Source organism: Ambystoma mexicanum, chromosome 11, assembly GCF_040938575.1.
Source record: "Ambystoma mexicanum isolate Mex_15411 chromosome 11, UKY_AmexF1_1, whole genome shotgun sequence".
Classification (NCBI taxonomy): Eukaryota; Metazoa; Chordata; class Amphibia; order Caudata; family Ambystomatidae; genus Ambystoma; species Ambystoma mexicanum.
The window spans coordinates 1,328,125,753-1,328,139,809 of record NC_090934.1 but is presented as its reverse complement, the minus strand read 5'-3'; the positions used below and the strand labels follow the sequence as shown (position 1 = coordinate 1,328,139,809).

Here is a 14,057-nt window from a genome sequence, read left to right as displayed (position 1 = left end):
TGGAAAGCCAAACCAACATTTTGCTCTGACTCTTCACCTCCCAAAATCTGCAATATTAGACATTCAAAATCATCTTGGACTTTGATACCCTGCTGCCATTTTTGCTAACATTTCCCCTTCACAAAATCATTGCAACTCCCTATCGTACCACTTTCACAACAAATACATCTTCGATGCACATATTCAAGCTAAAATTAGAGCCTCTCCCCCTAATGCTTTTCCCTTTTCCTCCCTCATTCTCCTCCCCCACTCATTGCACAACCGTTCATTTCTCTCCTTCACACTACTCTTAAAGTTAGTTTCAAGCACTTGTGACAAAAAACTCTACCACAGGACCACCATTCTCCCAGACATTTTGAAATCACTCTTGCTGCCTTGGATATTGCAGTGACTGTCCGATCTCTCATGAATGCATATTTCACAGAGGGAATAGTTGCCCCCGCAATTTAAGGAGGCATAATGTAAACCTTTACTGAAAAAGTAGGACTCAACCACTTTTTTTTCCAATAATTAAAGAGCTCATTGATAACTGCATGTATTTGGCAAAACTTGCAGATGAACCTGCTTCCTCCCAGCTCACAGGATTTGTAGGAGACTGCCTTTTTATGCAGCACAATCTGACTTCGGATCAGATCAAAGTACAGAATCGGTCCTTCTCACCATCTGGAGTGACCGTAAAACCAATTGAGACCAAGACACTGCTTCTGTTTTAATGCAACACCATCTGTCAGCAGCATTCAACTGGATTGGTCTCCGCATCCATTGATATTTGTTTAATGGCATATCAGAGATTGAATCTTTGATTGGATAATGTCCTTCATATAGGAGTGAAAGATTGATAATCACCATGCACACCCAGTCTTCATATATGTTTTCTTGTAAGTAAAGGAATGGCTCTAAGGGATTAGTTCAAAAGTATAGTGCTGTTTGAGGTGCAGGGGAGAGATGCTTAGCCTTGGTATCTAGGCTGGGGAAGATACATGGAACAATGGTTTCCAGATTAAGGAAACCCGCGTCCCCTGCACACTATCAACAAAGGCCGTAGCCTATATGGAATTTTATAGGGTACTATTGTTAACCTAATTGCTTTTCACAAGAATTGTTTTACAATTTCAGTAATTTTCTTTGCTTTCCTATGACTGCAAAAGTGTTCTGGAATCTCCCAATTAAATTTCATCTGTTTATCAGAAAAACAGTAATTTATTCAGATTTTTAACAAAAGACATTCAAACAAATATTTATATTTATAATCTGGCACAACGTGTTTCGAGTATCAATTTTCACTCTTCATCAGGGGCAATGTGTTCTGAATTCTTTACATCAAGTTTAAACTCTGGAGAAAAAATAAATTAAATTAATAATCTAATATTCATATTAATGTTCATATGTACATTTGGAACAAAAACAAGGTACTTCATTAATCAGTTAGAGGCACATATAAATGTTACTGTATACATCATTGATCCATTCATTGAAATCTATTCCAGTTACATTGCTCTAAACAAAACCATTAAAGTAATGAGATTTGCGAATGCTAGGAGCCTATTAAGATAACAGACCAACCCATCTTAATCGGGGAAATGACTTATAAGAGTGCTCAGAATGCATCTACCTTAACCCATTCCATTCTGAAACAATTACTCAGTGTTCTGCAAGGATCTTCCCTTTCCCCTTTAGTTTTCAAACTTTACCTTGCATACCTCCTGCTTCAGGTCACGCATCTCTCTTGCTATAATTATGTAGAGGACATCGAACCTCCCCTTAATGTTCTTAACAAATCCACCTCTCTTCAACGTTGCAGGGGGACTCAAAACAATTGATACTTGGTTGGCTCATGGCCATTTGTGTGTTAACATGCAAATTAAATGAAATCCTAACTCCTGGAAAACTAGCCTTGTAGCCCTTCCTAATACAAGAAACCTACATTTCCGTACCAGCTTTAATAGACTCAATGATCGTAAAGAATTTGAATGCGCCTAGGGACTCCAAACTACGTCTTGACAGCCAAATAATGATCGTAGGTAAACAAGCTTTCAGACACTTGAAAATCCTTTACTTTTTGTTGTCTTTTTGCCAAAAAATACATGGCCATCATCACCATTGTAATATCTAGAATAGACTATGCAAACATTCTATATACCTAGTTTTACCAATGTATCCCTGTGCTAGACACCACAGGGTCAGAGGTGCAGCCACCTGCACTCTTCTGCTCCTTGTTTATCAAGATCACATCACCCTCTTCAGCCTCTTCATTGGCTGCCTGTATGTAGGAAAAGAGCTTTCAAAATGCTTTGCAGCACTTTCAAAGAAACGCATGGGAAGGGCTCCAAGTTTCTCCAAGCAAAATTTAAACACACATTTTTATTTTAATCTCAGATCAGTGTCCCTCGTGTCTTTGGTGGTACTGATCTACTCAAAGAAATTGGCGGGCTCGTCTATTTGAACACACAAACTACAACTTTGCAATTCACTCCCAAGAAGATTAAAAAGATCTTACTGTTTAGCCATTTAGTTCTATTCTGACATGCGCTTCCATTTTCTAGGCATCCACACTACTTGGATATTGCAGGGGTTTGGCCTGAACCACTTTGACCACCACTTGCTTTAATTGCAAATGACCAGTCTTCACTTAGACAGGTTTTCCAAAACACATCTCTAATCCATTAAATATTCAATCATGTATTCACATTGAAGTCCCATTTAGAAAATGTGCTGTTGCCCACTTTTCAATCAAAGAAGAAAACTGGTTTTGTTTACAGGAATGCTTTCATTGTCTTACTTTATTGCTCCCAGAACATCTCATCAGGGCTTTGGTCAACACCCTCTACACTTTAACAACCACACCTTGCAAGTAAAGATTTAAAATAAAGGTCATGGCTGACCCCAGTCCATGTGTGATCTAGTATCCTGGAACCATCCAGGAACCACACACCTAGTACTATACAGCAATGCAGTACCTTCAGTGTAATGCCTTAGCGCCCCCCACACCCCCAATTTCAAAGGACATATATAGACATTGGTTATATTTATCACATTCATTAGTACGATATTCACCCCCTGTCTTACACCCAAGGCTGTTCTATAATGGCACAGGGTGGAGGAGTTTCTTGGTTTAATTTGTTTCCCCAGCATACATCCTACCCACTGCCAACCCTTGGCTCTGTCACATCTTCATTCAATGGGCTATGTATTACTAGATCCAAGAGCTCTCCTGAGTAAGACATGTTCATTAGTGATACCCGGCCTGGGCAGCAAAACGCGTTTGACTGGAACTCGTGAGCACATCTCATGGCCATCACCTTCATAACTAATTGTTAACACATTTCACAGCAGATTCTTCTATTATCTAATCACCGTAAAGGGAAGCTGCCACCCAAAACTATTATTGATCCTTCCATGTCTAAACACCTACAACTCCTCACTCATCCCTACAATCACCAACACTCGCCCTCTTGTTTATTTTTCCATTCTATTGTGACTCAAGTCAGTTTGTCTGATTTCCCCATATTTCTCCACCATTGGATCTTTCATAGACTCACATGCTGTGAATATTCCCTGTCAGGCTTGGAATATTCGGTAACATAGCAGTTTAAACTTAAACTGTAAACTTTGTTACTTTTTTGTGCTCCATCGTAGGCATTTTGGGTCATATTGCCCACAGCCAATAAGGACACCTCCGTTAGCTCCTCCCCTGTCATCCATCTTCAGATTTCCTAGCGTACGTTAGTGTAGGGAATCCTCAAAAGTAATCTCCTCTTCAACTTTTCTATGAACAAAATAGGAATTTATCAACTTTTCTACAAAAAATATATTTTTCTCGACATCTGCTCGATGACCAGCGTTGGATGGCCCAGCGAACTACATCTAGTAAGAAGTCTTGGTCACATGAAGTCCAGGCCACCAGCAAGAAGATGCTTAAAGACACCCCAAGCAATGAGCCCAGATCCTCGCACAAGGACCGGTATTCACCAAAGGTCAGCGCCCAAAGGGTGTCGACAGAGGAAGAGAGCCAAGGCCTTTTCCATCGTCCCAGGGACGCAACGTCGAAGTCTGGTGGCCAACCTCCACCTCCAATGTCGAAAACAGGCTCGTCGTCGAAATCGATGACAAGGCATTCATCGTCGACGAACAAGCCTACACAGCCAACAAAGCAGTCAATGGCCACGACAACCTCAGCATTGACAAAATCATCGGCCACAACTACTGCATCATCGACAAAAATGTCAAAGGCCACGACCACAAGGATCTCGTCGACGGCATCTACGTTCACGGCTGTGATACCCTTGTTGACAGGCAAAAGTAGTTCATCCCATACTATTGTTGCTACTGCTATTGTTGCTGGCATCTCAGACATCCACATCAGCACAGTGTCTGCATTGATAGCCCGTCCATGGGCATCATTCCAAAAACTTGGGGTGGCCTTTATGCCGGGTGGTATTGTGGTGCCAGAGCCAAGTCTATCCCAATCACATGTGGAGGAAGCTGGGGCGGAGGCCATTATGTCACCGTCTTCGTCGCCAGAAATTCAGGACATTGCCTCTCAGAAGTTCACCACGTGGTGAGGCAAGCCTGATCAGGCTACCACGTTTATCCCCTCTACATTCAGCTGAAGCCATCGATCTACCAGAGCCATCGCTACCTCCACAAAGAGACATGTCACAAGACATTTTATCTACTCTAACCACTCCTTTGCCGATGTTACAACAATGGCTGCAGCCCGAGTTACTGAACCTATCGGGCGACCTCACTCAGAAGCCCCCAGACCTTCCAGGGAATTGGATGATATCCCTTGTCCCCCCAGGAGGGGTAAGCACCAGCCTGTACCGCAGAGGCTGTCGAATACTGGAACAGACACAGATCCTGGTGACGGGGTGTGTGTATGTATATATATATATATATATACGCACACACCCTCCCCCCTCTGATGGGTAACGGGCTGATGTTCCACTCAGAGACGTGCCCTCTGATGAAGTAGGGGCCTTGCATGCTCTCATGTCCAGGGTGGCCACGATGTTCCACCTTGCGCGGGAAGAGCATCAAAGGGAGAGTGTGTTGTACCAGCGCAGAGAGTGTTGTACCAGCGCAGAGAGTAGCGCAGGAAATCTGTCATGTGTATCCAGCTGTTGGAAGACGTCTGGGAGGATGGCCTCATGACCTTGGCACATCACACAACTGCCCCGGCTAAAAGACAAAAGTACAGGGCCGCAGAGAGCGCTGCCGCCTGCCTCCGCACCCAACCGACACCAGACTGTTGCCTCTGCGGCTGCCAGAAAAGGTCAAATAACCCTTCGTCATCCTGATATGTTCCTCCAGACAAAGAAGGCAAACGCCATGACACCTTTGGTAAGAAGATCATTACCACTGCAGCCACCACTATCAAGGCGGCTAATGCAACGGCCATATTCGCACGTTTCGATCGCGAGCTGTGGCACAAGTTGGGTCCCTTGCTGGCGTTCCTGCCAGATAACAAAAAGCAAGAGGCCTTGAACATCTTCCATGAAGGCAAGTTGGCGTCAGACCATACCATTACAGTCTCTGTGGACATTGGTTTTTGCCAGCTAGGGACTGGAGCGGTCCTATATAGGCAGGGTTGGCTCAAGGCCACAGATTTTCGACCCAATGGCCAGTCCAGGGTTCTGGATTTGCCCTTTGACGGGTCTGTCCTTTTTGGAGAGAAGATCATGGACACGGAACCGGCTCGCTCCTTGGGCACACTACAGCAGAGGCGCCAGTTCTTTCATTCACGAAAAGGGTGCTATGGCAGGACTTCACGGGATAACTGCACCACGTACCAGTCTTCTTCCTCCTACAAAACCCTGTACTCATCAGGGGACCAGTACAGGCAAAAGTCCTAGTCCAATAGGGGTATGCAGCAATGCCGTTGCTCCTCTCAGTCTAGGAGCCAGTCCGTCAAACAAGCATGACCAGCCCAGGCCCAGGTCCTCCCACTTCAGCACCCCTGTGGGAGGACGGCTGTCAAGGTTCGTTGAAGAATGGACACAGATCATGACTGATGAATTGGTGCTATCCCTTCTCCAGCAAGGCCACTCGCTGGAGTTCATGGATGATCTACTAGACATACTCTTGCGTCCCGTCCCCTTTCCTCCATACTGCATGAGCGTCCCTTCCAAGGGATGGGAGACGGAACCTTTTTCACCAGAAAAACCTTCTTCCCCTTTAAATTTAGAGGCGCGCATGGGTGCGGCCCAGGGAGAATGTGCTGCCTGACTCCAAACTCCGGCACCACACCTCAGTCCCCTTTTCAGCATTGACGGAACAGGCCAAATTGACCAGCGCTCCTGGGTTTTGCTTTGGCCATGTAATTCCACATACGGATGATACTTCTTTGTCTTCTTTTTGTCTTCTTTTTTTGTCTTTTTATCATTCAGGTACTCGGTCATCAGGCGTCACGCTGCTCCCCCGGCGTATATCGACTTCCACAGGGTTCAGCAGGTGTCCATCCTGCAACAGGCTCTTCCAACTTCAGACCCCCACGCCCTCTGCCTACGTTGCCTTGGCCCAGACCACAGTTGGCAAGCTTGTACAGCGTGTGGCTCACTGTCATTGAAATCTCTGAAGTTCAGATTAGCCAGGTGGAGGGAGCTCTTCCAGAAGTCTCCTCTTGAGGACCTCAGGAACTTTGTGAAACACCGTGCCAGGCCCAAGGTAGGGCCGCTATTTTCCATCGCACCCCGCAAAGGAGCCTCCTTCCCAAGAACTCTCCTGCGCAGGAGGGACCCTTGTACCAGCACATGCACTGAGGTTGCTGCAGCTACCGGCCTTCGGGCCGAGGGATCCTTGGATCCCCCCGGTGGCAGTGTTGAGGGACTCGAATGTTCTTGTACCGGATCATCATCCGAGGGGCTCCGCCCTTGTACCGACAATATTACCGAGGGGCTATGCCCTAATATTGGCAATACGTCCGAGGGGGCACCTAAACGCAGCGGGTCGAGGGTGTCACACCTCTCGGGTCTAGGCCCGAGGAGCAGGGTAGGCCTTGTGATCCACACACAAGAGTCTTGGAGGAGGCTGGGCCCAGCAAGCCGAGCAACACGTGGCAGGCACGTGGCAGGCAGCTCGACAAAATGGCTGCTGCGCCAGCCAGAGGCACCCGTCCGACGCAGGAGTTCGGCAAAGAACGAGTGTCAAGGTGGGGCTGGCTACAACCAGGTACGTGGCCTACAGCCTATCCTTCTTATGCTCAGGGCAGCTTCCCACTGCGTCCATACAGGAAGGGTACGCAGCGGCTCCAGCAGTCCCCGGATACCCCGTCAGTATCCCCTACCACCTCTCTGGCCAGTGAGGAGGGGTTCTTCGAGAGGTTCTGAGAGCTCATGAAGTCTACTTGAATGGGGGTTATCCTCAAGGACGCCATCAGTGAGGTCGCGTAGAGCCAATCACATTTTAAGGCTGGAATGGCTTAGGCTAAGTTGGTGGCACAGGACCTCATGGAATCCACCGTGGCCCATATTGACACCTCTGGCCGTGCCATCTGTATCGCCACTGACATGAGAAGGACAGCCAGGTTCTGGGCAACGAAATTCAAACCGGAAGTCCAGGAACGCATATTAGATCTACCGTTCGAGGGGGTGGGGGGGCTCTTCCACTCCACCACGGACGAAGAGCTGGACAAGAAGAAAAACAGCACACAAAAGGCCAGGTCTTTATCCATCTTGACAAAGACCATGCCCAAGTCGTACACCCAGTCACAGCAGCTCTCCGACAGGGGGGCGTACGTATGGAGGGTTCTGCGTCTTCCAGGAATGGAGATCCAGGCAGCCGGACCGCTCGCCATCTCAGAACTGGTGCAAACAACAAAAATGGGGGTGGGGCGTAAGGGCTTTTTCCAGTCCCCTTCCTCCACGACAGCCTCCGAGGGAAAGCAGGCATGACACGCCCCTTCGGGTCTACGTGTCTCCAGTGGGGGGCAGGCTTGCTTTCCATGCACATTTCTGGCACCAGAATTTCACGGAACCCTGGATCCTCTCCGTAGTATCCATGGGGTACTGCCTCCCTATCCCAGCATCTCCTCCCTCCTCCTCTCCACAGGTTGGGACAGCAACTCTTTTGGCGGAGATCCGGTCGCTCATAGAGAGCCAGGGAGTGGAGGAAGTCCCAGCCTCCCAGCGAGGCTTGGGCTGTTACTCCAGATCTTCGCCATTCAGAAGAACCAGGCGGGGCCTGAGAGTTGTATTGGACTTTTCCACCCTGAACCTTTCCCGCCCTAGTCAAAAGTTCAAAATGGTTACCCCAGCGCTTATTGCGGATACACTGTGCAAGGGAGACTGGATGTGCTCCCTGGATCTAAAGGACGCATACCTACACGTCCCGATTTGGCAACCTCATCGGTCCTTCCTGAGGTTCCGGATCATAGGCTTCCATTTCCAATTCAAGGTTCTACCCTTTGGCCTCATTTCAGCCACCAGAGTCTTTACCAGGCTTATGAATGCAGTGGCAGTCCTTCTCGGGGCCTACGGTCATCACGTCTACCCATACCTAGACGACTGGCTCTTCATGGCGACATCCCCAGAGGTGGTCCATCACACCTCCTCTGCCCTCATGAATACACTACACAAATTGGTATTTTCCATCAATCTCAAGAAGTCACAGCTGCAGCCGACGCCGAGGCTGGCTTTCCTGCGCCTCATATGAGACATGAGTGCCGAGAGTTTTTCCCCTCGGAGGACAGGAACACAGCATCAGCAGGGCCAGGGGCCATTTTCTCAGCAGAGCGGTGACCTCTGCATGGTGGTACCAGCACCGCTTGTGGCTCATGGTGGCATGTCTACTGGCAGTGCCTTACATGAGGCTCAACATGAGACGATTACAGCTGCACTTCGCAGCATCATGGAGTCAGGAGCGGGAATCCCTCCCTTTCTCCACCAGGACCTTGTCTGGTGGAGCACGGACTGCAAAGTGAGGATAGGCACACCCTTCTGGCAAGCAGCACCTTGGCTTACAGTCACCACAGATTCTACATTGGAGGGCTGGGGGGGGCTAGCCTGGACATCCAGAGTCCATGGAGTTTGGTCTCTTCAGGAACAGGAGGCTCATATCAATAGGGTAGAGCTGAAGGTAATCTGGCTCACTCTCAAATCCTTTCTGCCACTTATCAGTGGCAAGACGATCCTCGTTCAAACTGACAATTTCACCAGTATGTATTATATCAACAAGCAGGGTGGCACCAGGTCTCCTCCGTTATGCACCCTGCTGGTCAGCATTTGGGAGTGTGCACTGGTAAACAGCATACACTTGATGGCGATCCACCTCCCGGGGGAGTCCAAACTGGAGGCGGACAGACTCAGCAGGTTTGGTGCAGACAATTACGAATGGCAACTGAACGATCAAGTCCTTCAGGGAATAGTTAACAGATGGGGGTATCCCCAAGTGGGTCTCTACACTACCTGGTACAACAGAAAGTGCCATCAGTTTGCGTCCTGGCAGGGACAGTGCCGGGGCTCTCTGGGCAATACGTTAGTTACAGTGGAACAGAATGAACGCATATGCGTTTCCTCCCACTCCCCTGGTTCACAGGGTGATCTGCAAGACAAGAGTCCTGACAACTCAGTATTATTGTGGACCGTCATCCAACCCAGAAGTTAGCCCTTGCAGCGTGGTTCCTGAACAGGTTACGTTGAAGCATCTGCGGCTTTCACAGGCTAACCTGGACATCATACAGGGGGCTCAGAGCAATGCTACTAGGAGCCAGTACAAAAGCAAGTGGGCTAGGTTTTGCCACTGGGCTGAGTCTAATTGGTTGATCCACTTAATTGCATGCTGGACGAAGTGCTCTCCTTCTCTGCACACCTTATCCACTTGGGGGTGTAAATACACCTGCCGCACCTACCTGGTGGCCATCAGAGCCTACTGGAAATCGGAAGAGGTTTTCTCGTCCTCCAATCCGGTGGTTAAGACATTTAGTGGGCCTCACCAGGATCTATCCGTCTATAAAGAAGCCACACCCCATGTGGGAACTCGGCATACTCAGCATAGTGTTGGGCGCCTTGGCCATAAACCCTTTGAGCCTATGGCGTCCGCGGACATCAAGCTGGTCACCATTAAGACAGCCCTCTTGGTGGGTCTTGGGTCTGCCCGCCGGATCAGCGAAATCCAAGCTCTTGTGGCTTCCGAGCCTCTCACTACCTTTCATAGGGACAAGGTGGTACTTTGACCGCATCCCACGTTCCTCCCTAAAGTAGTCTCTGTGTTCAATCTGAATGAGGAGCTAGTGCTACCCACTGTTTGGATGATGCTCAGAGGGTTCTGCGTTGTATGGATGTTAGGCGCACTCTAAAAGTCTACCTGGATAGAACCAAGTGCTTCCGCAAATCTGAGGCTCTTTGTTACTTCAGGTGGTCAAAACGGGATATCGGGTTTCTAAGGCCTCCATAGCAGGGTGGATGGTTCCGGCCATTAAGGCAGCCTATGAAGGGCAGCATAAGCCACTTCTAGCAATCTTGCATGCCGACGCTATCAGAGCCAAGGCCACGGCAGTCGCCTTCCAGAGGCACATTCCGTGGCAGGGCATCAGCAGGGCGCCAGGTGGGCCACTCCTTCAGCCTTCTGCAAGCACTACTGTTTGGATGCTGGCTCCAGGTCCGACGCAGCATTTGGACAGGCAGTATTAAGGAACTTGTTTTCTTAAGGAGGGTCACCTCTCCACCCTGGGGCTACATTCAGTTGTAATCGCCCATACAATATGGAGGAAGGGGAACGGGACATAGGAGTAATTGGAAGTTACTCACCGTAGTGACTAACATACTCCTAGTCCATAGTCCCCTTTTCTCCATACGTCCCACCATCCTCCATCCAGTAAAACAGGTGTACCTAGGCAATGGTAATATATTGTCAACGCATCAATGGGGACTGAGGAGTGGTGCCAGTGGGCCGCGTCAGGGGAGCACAAGCTCCCAGAGCCGTGCCTCGATATGTAAAGGGGAAGAGTTTTTTTCTGGTGAAAAAGGTTCAGTCTCCTGTTCCTAGCGAGGGGCGCCCACAGTATGAAGGAAAGGGGATTATGGACTAGGAGTAAGTTAGTCACTATGGTGAGTGACTTAAAATTTCTGGATGCTCACACTACAGTAGGTGTTGTCCCAGCTACAACAAAGAGATTTCTTGGTGTCCCTCGACATTGAGGACACTTACTTTCTCCAGCATGGGGTCTGGCATGGATTCACATGCTCATGAATATTCCCCGTCGTCAGGCTGGGAATCCTCGGTAAAGAAAAAACCAGTATCAGTTTCGTTTCTGATCTGTCTTTCGTAGTAATAACCAATCACTGGTCTCTGCGTCATACTGACCACAGCCAATGACTGCCCTCTACCTAAGCACCGCCTCTGGCAGCCATCTTCAGATTTTTACCGCACGTTCATGTGTTGGGATCCTCGTGCTATTGCTCTCGAGCGTTAGTGCTATTTTTCGCGCTTTTTTCACAAAAAACTTCGATTCTTCGGTCAAAAGAGCCTCAAGCTCCACCGATCCTACATCCGATCAACGGGGACCCGTGTCGGATTCATCTGTGCCCCCTCAAGGGTGAAGATTTCGTCGAGCTACACTTCGGAGGACTCCAGAAGCTTCTCAGGCCCGGTCTCGGAGATGGCCCAGGAGAAGGGAAGCTCGACGCCCGGAAAGCTGTTCAGGGTCTGCCCTGGATGCCAGCTGCAGAACGTCTTCAAGGAGGACGAACACTCTTTCTGCCTTTACTGCCTTCATGAGGACAAGACGCACGTGGAGAAGGACTGTGCGTTTTGCGGCAACATGTCGGAACGGACCATGAAGGACCGCCATCAACGTCTCGCCAACTGGCTGGAGGGTAAGAGCCCGTCTGGCGAGAAGAAGAAGAAATCCGAGCGGTCTTCTAAGACCTTTGAGGGCGCCCCGGCGACGGGGGCCCAACATAAGGCCAAGCACCGCGAGTCCGCTGGCACCGGGAGCGCCGAACGGTCGGGCTCTACGGGCGCCAGGCAGGGCGCACCCTCCCCGGCACCATCGACCACGAGCCAACGCTCTGGGTCGGGTAAGAGGAAGGCCGAGCACCCGGCGAAGCTCCTGGAGAGGCCCCGGTCGAGCTCTAAGGTAGAGGAGGAGCGTGGCAGTGCCCCCTCCCTCAAGGATAAGGCGGTGAGCGCACCTAAGGTGGTGAAGGCCTTGATCCATCCGACCAAGCCCTCTATCGAAACGGTCGCGGCGGCCCTGGCTCAGCCTGTGGTGGCTACACCAGTGGTGGCGACCTCAGGGCCCAGAATCTCCCTGCCTCCTCGGAGGGAGTCTTCCTTTGTGCCCATCGATAGGACCCCCGTGAAACCCTCCGTGGGGAAGAAGGGGGGGCAGGGCGTCGTCGTAGATTCGGCCTCAACCTCAGAAGAGGAGCTGATCGAGGTCTTAAGCCACGGCCTAGGCGTGGAAGAAGGCCAGCCCGTCGGAATGGACCCCGACGCAGGTGACGACGACGACATTGTCGAGGATACCGACGGGGCCCCTGCTCGCCCGTCGGATTCCCCTCTGCCAGCGCCGCAAGACAACTCGGCGGCCATTTTGTTGGCCATACAGTCATTATGCTCCGAGATAAGGACGAGGCTACCGTTACCGACGGAGGAACCTCTCCCGTCGGGGGATCCAGAACCGGGACCTTCTGGTGTTCCCCCTACCAAGAAAAGAAGGATCCATCCACCACCTCCTTTTCAACCGTCGCGCCCCGTCCAGCCCTCCTCCCCGTCCACCCGAGGGGATGATACGGGGACTGACACGGCAGCGACGGGTACGGACGACGAGGCATACGACGAGGATTTTCCGTCGTCGCCTCCCACCAGGGCTTCTCCGCCCGACGAGATCGGATCTTTCCACTCCATGATCTCCAGGGCTTCCGAGCTTTTCCAACTCTGCCCTGAGGAGAAGAAAAAGGAAGGCTTCCTTTACCAGCGGCGCGAGGCCAAGAGGAAGACGGTCCTCGCAGTGCCTCTGTTGGACGACATTTGGGATGAGGGCCTTTCCCTCCTCAAGAACCCTTCCACGACGCCAGCTAGAAGAGACCGGTACGAGAAGAAGTACCGGGTCCCGGACACGGCCCCCCTATGCCTCCGGGCGCAGCCTACCCCGGACTCCGTCGTCTCCGCGGCAGCCAGGAAGAAAGCGGGGGGGGTGCGGCCTCCACATCGACTTCCCCGCCGGACGGCGAGGGAAAGAAATTGGATGCTATGGGACGTAGAGTCATCTCGTCGGCAGCGACGACGATTAAAGCGGCCAACGCCTTGGCTATCGTGGCCCGCTACGACAGGGAGCTCTGGTACAAGATAGCTCCCCTGCTGGATTTTCTGCCGGACGACAAGAGGGCGGAGGCCCTTGAGATCCTGCAGGAAGGTGAGGTGGCTTCGGACCACGCCATCACCGTGGCGACGGACATCGCCGACACTGGGTTCCGCCAGCTGGGCAACGGCGTTTGCCTTCGACGTCGTCGATGGCTCAAAGCTACGGACTTTCGGCAGGACGTCCAGACCAGAGTCCTGGACATGCCCTTCGACGGGAACAACCTGTTTGGGAAGACAGTGGACGATTCCCTTCAGGCCATCAAGGCGGATACTGAGACGGCCCGGGCCCTTGGAGTCCTGCAGCAACGACGGACGCCCTTTCGGAGCGGCGGAGGCAAGGGCGCCTCCAAAGGTTCCGGCGGCGGTTTCGCTTCCTACCGTCAAGCGGCCCGCTCGTCGTCGCAAGAGGCCTACAGAGGACGAGGCAAGTCTAGCGGACCCCGCCGTCGTCGCCAAGGAGGTCAAGGCGGCAAGGCCGCGTCCAAGCAGGATTGAACCGGCCGTGGGGTCGGGCCCCCACCGAAGCACCCCGGTGGGAGGCCGGCTGGCGGGCTTCGTCAGCGTGTGGGAGTCCATCTCCACCGACCGTTGGGTGCTGGACGCCCTGGCCCGGGGCCACGCGCTCGAGTTTCAAAGAAGGTGCCCGCGCGTCCCCCCCGTGGCCAGGAAAGAACTTCACGTCCCTCAACTCCTCCTGGAGGTAAAGGCGATGCTCAGAAAGGGCGCCATCGAACTCGTCCCAAAGAGGCTTC

The 14,057-nt window shown here is 51.2% G+C and overlaps 1 protein-coding gene across 1 annotated transcript in view; it reads left to right on the top strand.

Moving 5' to 3' along the window:
- The window catches only part of MYO5A (myosin VA), a 937,291-nt gene that overhangs the window by 469,086 nt on the left and 454,148 nt on the right, over window positions 1–14,057 (top strand). The window lies entirely within an intron of this gene.